The sequence below is a fragment of the Podarcis pityusensis genome (genome assembly GCF_964106645.2).
Source record: "Podarcis pityusensis genome assembly, chromosome: 1".
Lineage (NCBI taxonomy): Eukaryota > Metazoa > Chordata > Lepidosauria > Squamata > Lacertidae > Podarcis > Podarcis pityusensis.
The window spans coordinates 46,671,217-46,685,318 of NC_138028.1; the positions used below are offsets into that span (position 1 = coordinate 46,671,217).

The 14,102-nt window shown below is 43.3% G+C and overlaps 1 protein-coding gene across 8 annotated transcripts in view; it reads right to left on the reverse strand.

The window, feature by feature from the left end:
* The window catches only part of SIPA1L1 (signal induced proliferation associated 1 like 1), a 158,304-nt gene that overhangs the window by 128,378 nt on the left and 15,824 nt on the right, over nucleotides 1-14,102 (reverse strand). For 7 of the 8 annotated variants that reach the window (XM_080993717.1, XM_080993722.1, XM_080993721.1 and 4 more), the window contains exon 2: nucleotides 206-300. The exons of the other annotated variant lie outside the window; for it this stretch is intronic. The gene's annotated coding sequence lies outside the window, so the exon portion shown is untranslated. The remainder of the gene's footprint in view (nucleotides 1-205; nucleotides 301-14,102) is intronic. 8 annotated transcript variants of the gene reach the window in all.

Consider the following 14,102-nt stretch of genomic DNA (forward strand, 5'->3'; position numbering starts at 1 on the left):
TTGGGGCTGTCCATTCCACCAATAATAATAATAATAATAGCAATAATTTCATTATTTATACCCCGCCCATCTGGCTGGGTTTCCCCAGCCACTCTGGGCGGCTTACAGCATATATAAAAAACTGTAAAACACCAGACATTAAAACATTTCCTGATACAGGGCTGCCTTCAGACACATTGTGCTTCTTCAAAGTTTATATTCTTACCTCAAGTTTTGTTTGTCTGATCACTCATTAACATAATTGAAGTTCCTATTCCTTTTTTCAGCATCACTGTACAATATACCCAGGGAGCATTTCAGCTGTAAAATACAGGGGGACAAAGAAAAGAGAAAGATTATTTTATAACCACGTAGGAAATGGTTTTAGAACAACCCTTATAGTACACTCTCACCCTTTTCCATACTGTTAAACTCATTTTCACTACACCATAAATATACATTAATGAGAGTGTTACTGGCTTTTGCCTTAAACATGTCCCTAGCACCTTGACTCTAAAATCTCAAGTTGCTTGAGAAAGTATAAAAGGAAAAGCATAGGAGCCCAGGGCAAGCTAGTTGCAAGGGTGTACTTCCTATCTCTCATATCCGCATGAAGTTCTTTCCCCCCTTCAGATCCATTCACAATGTTCCTTAATGAAACAGAGGGTGGAATTGAGGGGAGAAGATCCAATAAAAGGCCTCTTCTTCACTGTAATAGCCCAGCGTGCTGAATGCTCACACATGCATGCCATGGGGTGGGGTGACTGGACTCTATAGCAGGGGCCGGCAAATTTTTTTAGCCGTGGGCTGGTCTACTGTCCCTCAGACCTTGTGGCGGGATGGAGAAGCGGCCGGGGGGGGGAGCTGGAAGAAGAGGTGAAGGGGGCAAGTAGTCCTCCTCCCCACCCCCACCTGCTGCGCTTATCTTCCCAGGGGCCACCGCCACCGCTGCTTCTCGTGGGTGAGCAGAGCGAGTTCATCCGCTCCGCTCTCTGGCCCACAGGAGCACCAGGGCAGCGGCGGAGGGACAATAAGTGGCGCAAAAGGGCTGGCTCCGGAGAGGGGCTGCTTAAAATGGCGCTCAGCCAGCCCAGCCCAGCCCAGCCCAGCCCAGCCCAGCCCCCTTCCTCCTCTAGGCAGGGCGGGGAGAAGCCAGGAGGGAGGAGGGGCCGTCGCGGTGTGTGGGAGGGGGGCGAATGGAATGGCTCAGGGGAGGATATGGCGCTGCCTGAACAAACAGAATCCCCATGCCCCTGGGGATTGCTGACCCCTGGTCTATAGGAATCTTGTGTATAAGTGCTGTCTTCACAGCAGGCTAGATTATACCAAATACAAATGCCAACATCTTAATACTGTATATTTTTCCTTTTTCTGCAGAGGAAATCTCAAAGATGGGCAGATTAGAATCGATTCAGGAATGTTTTTTTCTATATCTAATTTAAACAGTCAGTTGCTTTGGCGCAAGAGATTAATTTTTATAGCAACATTCGTTATGTTTCAGGAGGCTCAAGCAAGGAAAGATCAGCCCTTGAACTAGTTTCTATGCCCTGGAAGATTTACATCTGTTAAGCTGCAAGAGAGGGGCTATAGCTTGTGTTGCTCACATGATTTTCACGCAAAATGCCATAGGTTCTATCCTGGGTCTCAGCTGAAACTTTGCCAGTCAGTGTCAACAGTACTGACACTAGATGTACCTATGATCTGTCTCAGTTATTAGGCAGCTTCTTGTGTACTACTATTCCTGAAAAAATGACTGGACTGCGTGGTAAATTGGCTGCAGAAATAAAAACCTGTATTCAAATTACATCCAACAGGAGAACTGACATGGGGGGAAACAAGTGAATAATAATTACATTTTAAAAAATATTTATTTAATTTATACAGAAATTTCTATCCTACACTTCTGGTGCATATGCACAACTTAGCACAGCATACATTAACTTAAAATCACATCAACACTACCCATTTCACTGCCCCACTAAAAACATAACAAAAGCGAAGACCAAAAACATAATCCAACCTTTACACAAAGTTGCTGATACTTAGCAGGCAAAAGCCTGCTCAAAAAAGAATGTATTTACCAACAGGCAGCAGGCAGGCGGGGGGGGGTACATGTTTCAAGAAAAAAGATACAGTACTGTATTCCATAACATTGGTGCAGCCACTGAGAAGGCCCTATCTCATGCTGCTCTCAACCATGCCTCCACCCAGGTTGAACACAGAGATGGGCATCTCCTTCTGATCTTAGGGAGTGAGCAAAAGACTACTATGGAAGGAAGTAACTCCTCCGATATTGTGGACCCAAGCTATTTAAAGCTTTAAAGACAATCACTGAAGTCTCAATTTGTGACCAGAAACAACTGACAACCAGTGCTGACATTGCCGGATAGGTGTTAAGACAGACCTACTGCTACATTCTGAGAAGTTCGGCAGAGCCCATAGGGATGTACATAGGGATGTACTCCCTCTGTCTAGTTCCCAGTGGAGGTTGTCTACAAAGCCAACCAAAGATGCTTTGGTTCCAACTTCAGGCATGAAGCCAGACTGAAATGGATCATTTTGGACTCACAGCTGTCCATGGAGGCGAGGGTCAATTCTGTATCCAGGGCAGCTGTCTACCAACTCCATCTGGTACGCAGGCTGAGACCCTACCTGCCCGCGGACTGTCTCGCCAGAGTGGTGCATGCTCTAGTTATCTCCCGCTTGGACTACTGCAATGCGCTCTACGTGGGGCTACCTTTGAAGGTGACTCGGAAACTACAACTAATCCAGAATGCGGCAGCTAGACTGGTAACTGGGGGCGGCCGCCGAGACCACATAACACCGGTCTTGAAAGACCTACATTGGCTCCCAGTACGTTTCCGAGCACAATTCAAAGTGCTGGTGTTGACCTTTAAAGCCCTAAACGGCCTCGGCCCAGTATACCTGAAGGAGCGTCTCCACCCCCATCGTTCTGCCCGGACACTGAAGTCCAGCGCCGAGGGCCTTCTGGCGGTTCCCTCATTGCGAGAGGCAAAGCTACAGGGAACCAGGCAGAGGGCCGTACACTGTCCCTCCATACCTCTTGTTCAGAACAAAAACAAAAACAAAACAAAATTCAAGCCCAAAGTATATCCGGTTATGTGAAGGAGTCCCAATATAATTTGGAATAGCCCCACAGTTGCTTTGGAGGGCAGAAAGTCCCGAGCCACTTCCAACAAGGTGGTCTTTGCATGGATGTCGAAATCACTCAGTAACAACAGGCTGGGAAACTCCAACAACATGGGAAACTACCCTAGCTAGGTCACATAAAGAGCCTGTTATACAACAGAATCTCCCTTCTGTGCCCTCAAGAACAAAAACTAAATGATTCAAACAGGGCACTAGGTCAGGGTGGATGGAATCATGATAGACCACAGCAATTCTGCCTCCCTGCCTGCCCATACATGCACAGCCTCAGCTGATGGCTCTACAGAGAAACCTGGTACAGAGAGCTAAAATATGTTTACCCATCCACTTCTTCCAACCATGCTCTGCAATACATTCTAGGTCAGATCCTAGGAGGTCATATTTTACCACGTACTGACATGGAATTCGAAAACACCACCTCCAGACTGGAAGGACTGCCACTATACGCACAAGGACCTCGGTTGACAGGTGAATTGGAAGGAAAAAAGGTATACCATCCAGTTATCCTTCCCTCTCTGGGACTCTCTGTGAAAATGAAAATAGCAGTTTGCAAATTGTGCAACTCTTTTTTCTCTCTTGCTTAATTTAATTTAAAGTACAACACCCCCAAAATGGGGGGGATCAAGCATTCGAGATCATTATTCTTTTGAGATGAAACTAGATAGTAATCATCTTGTCATGAGTTTCTCTAATGATCTGCCACTTACAGACCAGACTGACAGGAGCCAACTCTCCTTATGCAATAGAGTATTTTGTAGGGCGGGCAAGCAACCATGTGCTCACCTTCAGAATGCATAGTATCCTTTAAGCTGTACGCTTAAAATAAACCCAAAGCAGGTTCTCCAAGCATTCAACTCAATGCTCAAAGGAACAAGGACTAATGGACACTGTGCCTTGCTGGGGTGCTGGGAAATGTAGCTCTGTGAGGGAGAACTGCAGTTCCCAGGATTCTTTTGGGGTATGTGCATTAGATGTGCTTTAAGCGTCTGGTATGAATCTGCCCACATACTCCATGTGCCTCATATGCAAGAGCATGCTGTCAGAAGACAGGCAACAGCTAGAAACCATTCTGCCTTGAGGATTTCCCATTTTTTCCTGACTCCAGCCCTCAGTAAAAGAGCTGGTTCCAGGCAAGTATGGGACAAGATGAAAAGGATGGAATTGAGGTAAGCGACAACACATCCGGACACTAGGCTAACAGCTGCTGGAAGGAGGATTCACTAAGTTCCTGACCGTCACCTTTGTGCACGGTCACTGAACATGCACTGCTACTTCCTTAGACCCCTTCCACATCTGCAGAGCCTATTGGTTCTTCACTAGGGTCCTACAAGTGAACATACAGTACAAAGTATTCCCCTGTCAAAGATGCTAGTCCTAGACAGATTTGTTCCATAAGTCTCCTTGGAGGTAGACCTCACAGGAGACTGAAACTGGAGCTTACCATGTGACGGGTGGTGGAGAGATGAAGGAGCACACCTGCTGATTGTGCATTTACTATTCCTACACAAAGATCTTCATGCACAACAGCTGAGGCACACAAAAGAACGGAGCATGAGTGTATCTGTGTACACTTGCCATAAACAGAAGGCTGGAACAGGAGTAGTTGGGGAAGAGAATCTGCTGAGCAAATTTAGGCCAGAGACAAGTTCTGGGGATTTCAGGTTAGTGTCATTTGGCGGTAGCTTTGGTAAGCCCTAATGTGATCTACTAGATTTTTTAAATGAATCCAGGGGCCAGGATCGGTACATCTTTAAACAAAAATGAACTCAGTGCTTTAGACATACAACTCTTAAGAAGCATAATCTACAATTAAGAGTCAATGTGCCTAAACATTAAAAAATAATAACAACATCACGTTTTTGAGTATTTCATCTAATAAAACTTTGCAGATAGCCAGTCATCTGTGCTGAGTAGTTTCAGTGGCTGGGTTGGAATTTTAGAAACACAAAACCACACTGATCTTCAGAATACAACATGTAGCATTTCACCCCATTTATCCTTTCACTGCCGCCAGGGGCTTCACTGTAACAGTATAACTACCACCATGAGCAGATGAAGTATAGTAGTTAAGAGCTTGTTGTTGTTGTTGTTGTTGTTGTTGTTGTTGTTGTTTAGTCGTTTAGTCGTGTCCGACTCTTCGTGACCCCATGGACCAGAGCACGCCAGGCAATTCTGTCTTCCACTGCCTCCCGCAGTTTAGTCAAACTTATAGTTAAGAGCTACCCTTAGCCAAACAGTTTTGAGTTCAAATTTCTTCTCAGCTATGCTATACATTCACTGGATGTGCCAAAGCAAACCACTCTTTCAGCTTCAGCTTCCTTTTTTCAGAGTTGCCGTAAAGATTACTGAAAAAATGTAGATGAAGCTCTAGGAACATAGTAAGTAACTGCCCCAAGCAGAGATTTAAACCTGTCAAGGTCTCCCACATTCAATTCCAGCACAGTATAAATTACATTATACAGGTCCTCAAGGCACTCCATGATCAACTTACATATTTGTTCTACTGGTGCGACTACACAGCATTTATATTGCAGTTTCTACAACTAAGTTAACTAACTTACTGTTAATTTTGTTGTGATCCCCAGAGGTCAAATGAACAGACTTGCTACAAAAGCTGAAAAAATGACTGTATTTTTGCATCAAATTCATGCATTCAAAAATGGAAAGCACAGGAGTTTTGAAGTCATGTAATTGCCAAATTCAGCTTCCTAAGAGTGTCCATTTAGGAATAAAACATTTCCAGTCCTTTCAAAGAATGAATAATTTTAAAAATGTAAGATTATATTATTTAAATAAGATTCAGTTTCAGTTATATTAAAAGATTAAAAGTTGTCCTTTAAACGAAATCTGCATGTAATATAAACATGTTAAGTATGCTGAATTAGTGGTAATTGGAGAACTTCAGCAAACCAAAGCAAAGTGGCTCACAGATTCCCACCCACCTCCTATTTTCTTACTATTAGGCCAGCAGGAAGAGAGCAGCCAAAATTACTTTATTATCCTGAATCCCAACTTATCATTAAGTACAAACTAGAATCGTATGTAAATCAGCTTTATAACCTACAGTTTGAAGCGGGCTTTTTTGAAAGTGACTAGTTTGTTTTACACCAAGATTCCTATCTGCTAAGATCCAGAGAAAGTGTAATATTTACAGTTCCTATGTGGAAAAGCACTCCCCCCCCCCAAAATAATTATCAGCCTAGCTTCTGGACACAGAATGCTGGACTATGGCCCTTCGCTCCAAATGATATTACTTACAGACTTTGCACATATACAAGAAAGCCAGTAAATTAATTTTCATAATCCCCACCTCATCTCTACAGGCAGATATAATTGAGTAGTGCAAAATACATGATCAGAGATCTTGGATTGTGCTTCAAGGTGGGATAATTTAGCTGCAAACCAATTTGTGTTCATTTGCTGCAGCAACTAAATCTTGTTCATAGAATATATGAATAACAAAATGGAAAAGTCAATGTACACCAGTGATTTTTAAAGGGCTCTAGTCTTAATGACTTACATCAACAACATTTAAAGTAATTCACATTTGCCCTTATGTTTGGGAAGATGTTACAGAAAGTGTGCAGCCAATGCCTGCTGAAAGCTCAGAAACCAGAAAGAAGCTGAGTAAGATTTCTGCTATCAGACTTGCCATTTAAGAATATAAGAAGAGTCCACTGGAGCAGGTTGATGCTCCATCTAGTCCAGCATCCTGTTCTCATAGCAGCCACAATATGTGGGAAACCTCCAAGCAGGGCCTATTTCAGACATTTACTCCACCTTGGATGCATCTTTCTAATCCACTTATTATGTGGTCTGGAAAGAATGGCAGAGAAAATTGGTACCTATCTCTTCCCCTCTGACACCTATTGCATACAATGCTAGCTTAAAAAAAAATAATAATACAGATTTCTGGAAACTAGTAGAAGGCTTGGACAAAAAAGGGTAATATAGACTGAAGGGCTTTTGGATTGACTTTTATGTTACTTTTATGTTATAAAAGGTAAAGGTACCCCTGCCCGTACGGGCCAGTCGTGTCCAACTCTAGGGTTGTGCGCCCATCTCACTTAAGAGGCCGGGGGCCAGCGCTGTCCGGAGACACTTCCGGGTCACGTGGCCAGCGTGACGAAGCTGCTCTGGCGAGCCAGCACCAGCACAGCGCACGGAAACGCCGTTTACCTTCCCGCTAGAAAGCAGTACCTATTTATCTACTTGCACTTAAGGGTGCTTTCGAACTGCTAGGTGGGCAGGAGCTGGGACCGAACGACGGGAGCTCACCCCACAGCGGGGATTCGAACCGCCGACCATGCGATCGGCAAGTCCTAGGCGCTGAGGTTTTACCCACAGTGCCACCCGCGTTCCTACTTTTATGTTACTTAAGTACAATTTAGGCTAGATTACCCGGGAGTGGTTGCAAGCACATTAGTGGTTTTATTTTCTTTAAAAAATCCAAATTACAATCTGCCAGCCCATTAACAAGGTTTGAACTTCTGATCTAGAATTCTATTCTAAATGTTATGGGTCTAATCTCAAATATATACAACAAACTAATAGAAATTTCAACAGGAACCGTTGGCCGGTAAACATTATGAGAGACGGATTTAGGTTGGCAAGACCCAATGGCAAGTTATATGTAATACGTAATAGTTTTGTTGTATTTTCCAGTTGTCACACAGACCATGCATATATTCTCGTTCAACATAGCAGCTTCAAAGTTTGAACTTCTAGCTAAGCAAAGTCTCTTTCACTGACCTTGGTGATTTGTCTTTTAAGAGAAGACATACATTTATAATTTACATCAGGTGTGGAATGATATTTTGACCTGTGCTATCCTAGTACATAACTTTTTATTTTGTTTTATTTAAGTGAGTGTGCTCAATTTTATACCCATCACAATACCCAGCTTCTCTTGGCACAGATTTTTTTCTTATTTGCACAGCTCTGAAAATAAGCTGCCTCTAGCCTAGCCTAGTTCTTTCATGTTTTGGATTTCTCATTTCCTCTCTCCTTCCACAGAAACCACGCACAGGATTTCTAGAACAGTTCTTCCATGGCTATGATTCTAAAAGTCTGTCCATTCTTTCAGAACCCTGACAATTTCAGCTTATATTTTAAGAAAGGACATTTCCAGATCTCTTGGTTCCACAAACAAGGGTGGAAAGGTTCTGTAAAATAAACTATTATTAGTATTATTACCCCTTCCATCTCGCTGGGTTTCCCTGAACAGGGCTGCCTTCAGATGTTTTCTAAAAGTTGTGCAATTCTTTATCTCCCTGACATCTGATGTGAAGGCGTTCCACAGGGAGGGCGCCACTACCGAAAAGGCCCTCTGCCGGGTTCCCTGTAACTTTACTTCTCACAGGGAGGAAACCGCCAGAAGACCCTCAAAAGTGAACCTCAGTGTCCAGGCTGAATGACGGAGGTGAAGAAACTTCTTCAGGTATACTGGGCTGAGGCCATTTAGGGCTTTACAGGTCAGCACCAACACTTTGAACTGTGCTCAGAAACGTACTGAGAGCCAATGTAGGTCTTTCAGGAACGGTGTTATATGGTCTCGGTGGCCATTCCCAGTCACCAGTCTAGCTGCCGCGTTCTGGATTAATTGCAGTTTCTGAGTCACCTTCAAAGGTAGCCCCACGTAGAGCGCATTGCAGTAGTCCAAGCAGGAGATAACCAGAGCATGCACCACTCTGGCGAGGCAGAAGTATGTAAAAAAATGATTTAAATCAAGTCTTACTGATTAGTGATTTAAATCGTGATTTAAATCAATTTATTTAAATCAAATCCACCCTGGCTGGAAGTTTATGATACAATACATTTTTCAATGCCTACATCCAAAGTAGTTTACATGGTACCCCCTGACATTGTTTAATTATAACAGCTATCATCCCCGATCTTTAGTCATGCTAGCGGGGCTTATGAGATTTTTATTTTACAACATCTGGAAGGCATCCCATTGGCTAGCCCTGCCCTGGTTATTCAAAACACAAGTATAAGCCTTTGTTAGTGAACATGAAACCACAAATAAACCAAGTTAAGTACCCTACAGAAAACAAAACAGATAATACTTGTGATTTTGCTAGAAATATCACTTTACCTTAAAGATCTCAAAATGCACAGGGCAAACTGCAAAGCATGCATTTGCAGCAGTGCGTAATTACGTAAATGGTGGCTATCGTGTTGGAGATTAAAGGGCGATGGGATAGTTCAGTTATGGGATTATACAGTTAACGGAATTGTTTCACGGACCAAATTAATGAGTCAAACTTTAGTAAAGCATTGGTGTCTCTTCTCATTTAGAGAGGCTTATGATGCTAAAAAAAGTTTATTGAAGAACCCAGCAACTCAACCCATCATTCATATTTTCAAATACTGAAACATGAGCATGTTTTTTCTCAAACCATAAGACAAGTTATCTATAGTCATATCTCTAACAGTATATAGGAAAATGTCCATGAAGTGTTTGTCTGAACATCATTCTCTATTGTGAGATAGAACAATAACCATTTATTTAAAAGAAGAAGATTCCATTTCTAGTTCTGGAATCGACTAAGTAGCTGGTAATCAGTATGAAATCACATACTTGCTAAGAGTTTATTACATTTATTAGCTGATTTTCTGAACAATCAACTGCACACAAATCAACATACAAAAATAGAAGTCCTTTATTTCTTTTGCCTTAGTACTTATTTCTTCTGCCTTTGAGGCAGATAAATCCAGGGCAGCTAAGCCAGTCATAACAGAATACTTAGCCAAGTCACTGATCAAGTAATGGCAGCACTCCTTCCATAACAGAAACGAGTAGCTGTTTTATGAAATCTGGAGCAAAAACAAACATGCTGGTTTATAACTGTCTTGTTTTTAACAACTTGCCTAGGAGTCATAGGTGACCAGGAATGCAGACTACCAGCCTCTCTTAAAGGCTAGTAAAAAAATGTGCAGGCTAGTAACTGGTCTCATCACCTCCTGGCAAATAGAAGGGGACGAAATGGAGGAAGACATCGCCTTGCCAACAAAGGTCTGTATAGTGAAAGCTATGGTTTTCCCAGTAGTGATGTATGGAAGTGAGAGCTGGACCATAAAGAAGGCTGATCGCCGAAGAATTGATGCTTTTGAATTATGGTGCTGGAAGAGACTCTTGAGAGTCCCATGGACTGCAAGAAGATCAAACCTCTCATTCTGAAGGAAATCAGCCCTGAGTGCTCACTGGAAGCACAGATCCTGAAGCTGAGGCTCCAAGACTTTGGCCACCTCATGAGAAGAGAAGACACCCTGGAAAAGACCCTGATGTTGGGAAAGATTGAGGGCACAAGGAGAAGGGGACAACAGAGGAGGAGATGGTTGGATAGTGTTCTCGAAGCTACCAGCATGAGTCTGACCAAACTGCGGGAGGCAGTGGAAGACAGGAGTGCCTGGCGTGCTCTGGTCCATGGGGTCACGAAGAGTCGGACATGACTAAACGACAACAACAAGTAACTTGTGTGCTTATTTCCAAGACTGGGTTCATGCAAAACTCAAATCAATTTTCAAATTGCAGTACTGTAACTAGATGAATGATGAACTATAAGCTTCTAAATCTCTCATCAAATCTCTGTGCTCATGGCAGAATTTTCCTAAAAGCCCTGGCTGTCCTTAAATCTGATACCATGAGTCAACAGTAACATTCCTGATCTAAATTTCTGCTACTATATTGGGGCCTGCTAGCCTCAGCATGTGCTTTATAAAGCACCAAGAACTAAGGTTTGCAGTGAATTTGGTTGCTGTTAACATGCTGCTAACATGTGAGAGTGAGAACAAGGCACTCATTCAATAAGGGGCATCAAAAGAGCCTAAATAATTCAGAAAAAGCCACTGATATTAATTGCTGTACAGTAAGTTTGTTCAAGAAGCCTTGGTATAACAATACCAAGCTGCCGCATACACCCCAGATCAAGTAAATCAATAAAAATACTTATTAATTTACCCACTAAATTTGATTTATCTGACCCCCACTAACATGAAGCCTGCCCCCCCAACATAAATCCTGGCTACGCCCATGAATAATAACTAACTGGGGAAAACAACTACAATACATTAATAAACAGGGAACATAAAAGGAAGAGAGGAAAGCTGTTATAGGAGAGAGAACTGAATGTAAAAGGATACGGGAGGTGAGATGAAAACAACTGGAGATAATAAGGTATAAGGAGAATGGGAGAAGAAATTACAGGGGCTGAGTAAAATACGTTCAGAGGTGTCAGGGGTTCAGGAGCAGAGGCAAGGGCAAGGGAGGAAACAGAGAGCGAGGGGGAGGAGGCAGAAGAAAAGATGAGTGATGACGACGACCCGAGATCTCCGAGTCTTTCCAGTGAATCAGAAGATTCACAGAAAGGAGCACCAGTGGCCAGGGCAAGGGGGGAGCCTAGGGGGACACCCCAGGAAGATAGAGCCAGAGGGGACTCAGAGGGGAGCAGTTGGAAATCGGGACCAGCGTCACCGCCAGAGAGCAGGGAAGAGGAAGGGCGCCAGGGATCAAGCGCTGGCAGCTCACAACAGGGGGGAGGGCACGAGTCAGGAGTGGCCACACCTCCATCGGGGAGCGAAGAAACGGTCAGACGGAAGGTGGAAGGTTGGGCGCGCGCGCCAAGTTCAAATGCACAGGAAGGTGGCGCAGTAGGCAGCCCGGAAAGGGAGCCAGGTCCTAAAGCCCGCCGAAAGGAGGGAGAAGAGTCAGGGGGGTCAGCATCAGCGTCAGAGGAATCCCGGAAGGAAGAGACCCCGGGGGGCAGAGGGACCCAGAGAAGAACAGTCAGGCGGAAAAGGTGGAGCAAGGCTAGGATATTAAGTTGGTGTACAAGGGGCAGAGACTCAGATGGAGCTTCGCCGATCTAACCATTAGACGTAGGGTTGCACGCAGCAGCTTGAGAATGGAAACTGTAACTCAATAAAGACTTTTATTTAATGATCGCTGGCTAGCGTGATCCTCTGTGAGCTAGGATCTGGAAGCAACTCTGACAAGAGGCATGTCAGGATGTGAAGGGAAAATATATATTTAAAAAAACCTTCTCTGCTTAGAGCCTTTGGATCAGCAAATTTGGGAGGTTGAGCCACATGTCTGTACAGTGGTACCTCTGGTTACGAACGCTTCTGGTTACGAATGCTTCAGGTTGCGAGCTCCGCTAACCCAGACGTAGCTGCTCCTGGTTGCGAACTTTGCCCCAGGATGTGAATGGAAATCATGCACACAGCAAGAGGCCTCATTAGCAAAAGCACACCTCAGGATAAGAACAGTTTCAGCTTAAGGACGGACCTGCGGAATGAATTAACTTCATAACCAGAGGTACCACTGTACTGAGATTCTGGGAAACTACGGAACTCCTTCCACAATGAAAATTTTGAGGCAAAGAATTTAGATATCAGTAGACAGGGATGTCAGCAATTTCCAGCTGATTATGCCAAATTCTGACTCCATCTGTTTCCATTCTGTGATTGGCTCTACCCCTGCACCACCACTTTGTGATTGGTGGTCCTCAGTAATTTTCAACCATCTCAAGTTGACCCTAGTGGTAAGAAAGTTTGAGAATCCCTGCTCTAGGGCATCAGAAAGTTTTCTGATGCAAGTTATCCTATGCAAATTTCCAGATGATTTTTCTAATTCAAATATTCCTGGAAAACCCACATCACTGGTACTGGGTTAAATAGGCAATGAGAGCAATGAGGCAAGGAGTTCACATTGCTACTGAAGCAAATAGTTGCTCATACTGTGGAGCTGATTTGGAGGGGAAGGTTTTATAAGGCCTGTTACTGGCCCATTTGCTTGTGAGATTAGTGTGGGGTTAGTTAACAGTCAAGCCCCCTTGGATCAAAAAGTTTAATCTGTCTGGTTAACAGATGAGAGTGCTGGTGGGTACAGGCACTAAGACACTAAGTTATCCCCATTCAAGATCTTTCCTAGAAGAGTCTCTGTACCTTTAGAGCAGAGACTCCTTCCTCAACTCCAAGCTTAGCAGGAGATTATAATATTGTTCCTCAGTGTGCTTCCAAGCATAGGGTGGCACAGAAGGTCCCAAACATTCTGCCTATGGCTTGGAAGGGATATATTAACTTTCACATCATACTGATCACAGACAAGTGCCTCCACAGTGCAGAGACAAGATCTCACCATTCTGGGACAAAGTCCTGGCAAGTATAAATTTTGGCTGATTACAAAGACCAGCCAACATTTAGGAACTATTAAATCCAGGTCTTCAACAAAAGCAAGCCATAATCTCTAACCCAGGGTGGGGAAACATTTTCAGCCCAAAGGCCACATTTCTTCATCAGTAACTTTTTTAGAGCTGCATGGAAAATATTTTTAAAGTGTTCGTCTGAAAAGAAACAGTCTGAGAACTTGGATTCAAAGACAATAGAATATATGTGAGAAGCCAGAGGACCAAGTCACAAATGTACACGTCTCTAACTTTTGAAAGTTGGCAGCCTATCACAGTAAATAAGAGGAATGTTTGAGTAGGAGATGAATAATGAATGTGCTCTGAACACAACTGGAGTGTTTACAGTAGTAAACTAATTTGCACTGCTCCAACTGTTCTAACAAAATCAATAGCAGAAAGTGTCAAAAAAATAAAAGCTTTATGTGCAATTACAGCAATATAAATATTGATGCACAAAATATAACACATCTATCCACTAGATGATCAAACCTTCTTTTGGACAGCCTCCATGAGACGCACCATAAGAACTTCCAAACCAAATGCATCAAACCTCTTCATTGCTTCCTGTTTTGTTTATTTTCCAACCATGCAAGGGACTACCTGCTACTCTTATTCTCTTACTAAAGAAGTAGCTATACAAATCTCTACAAGGAGACTAAGTAAGGCCTGCATGTGCCTGCCAGAATCAAATTGCAAACCCTAAATTATATAAATAAAAAGGCAGTATAAGTGCAGTATATGATATGATATTGTTTTTATATTTCC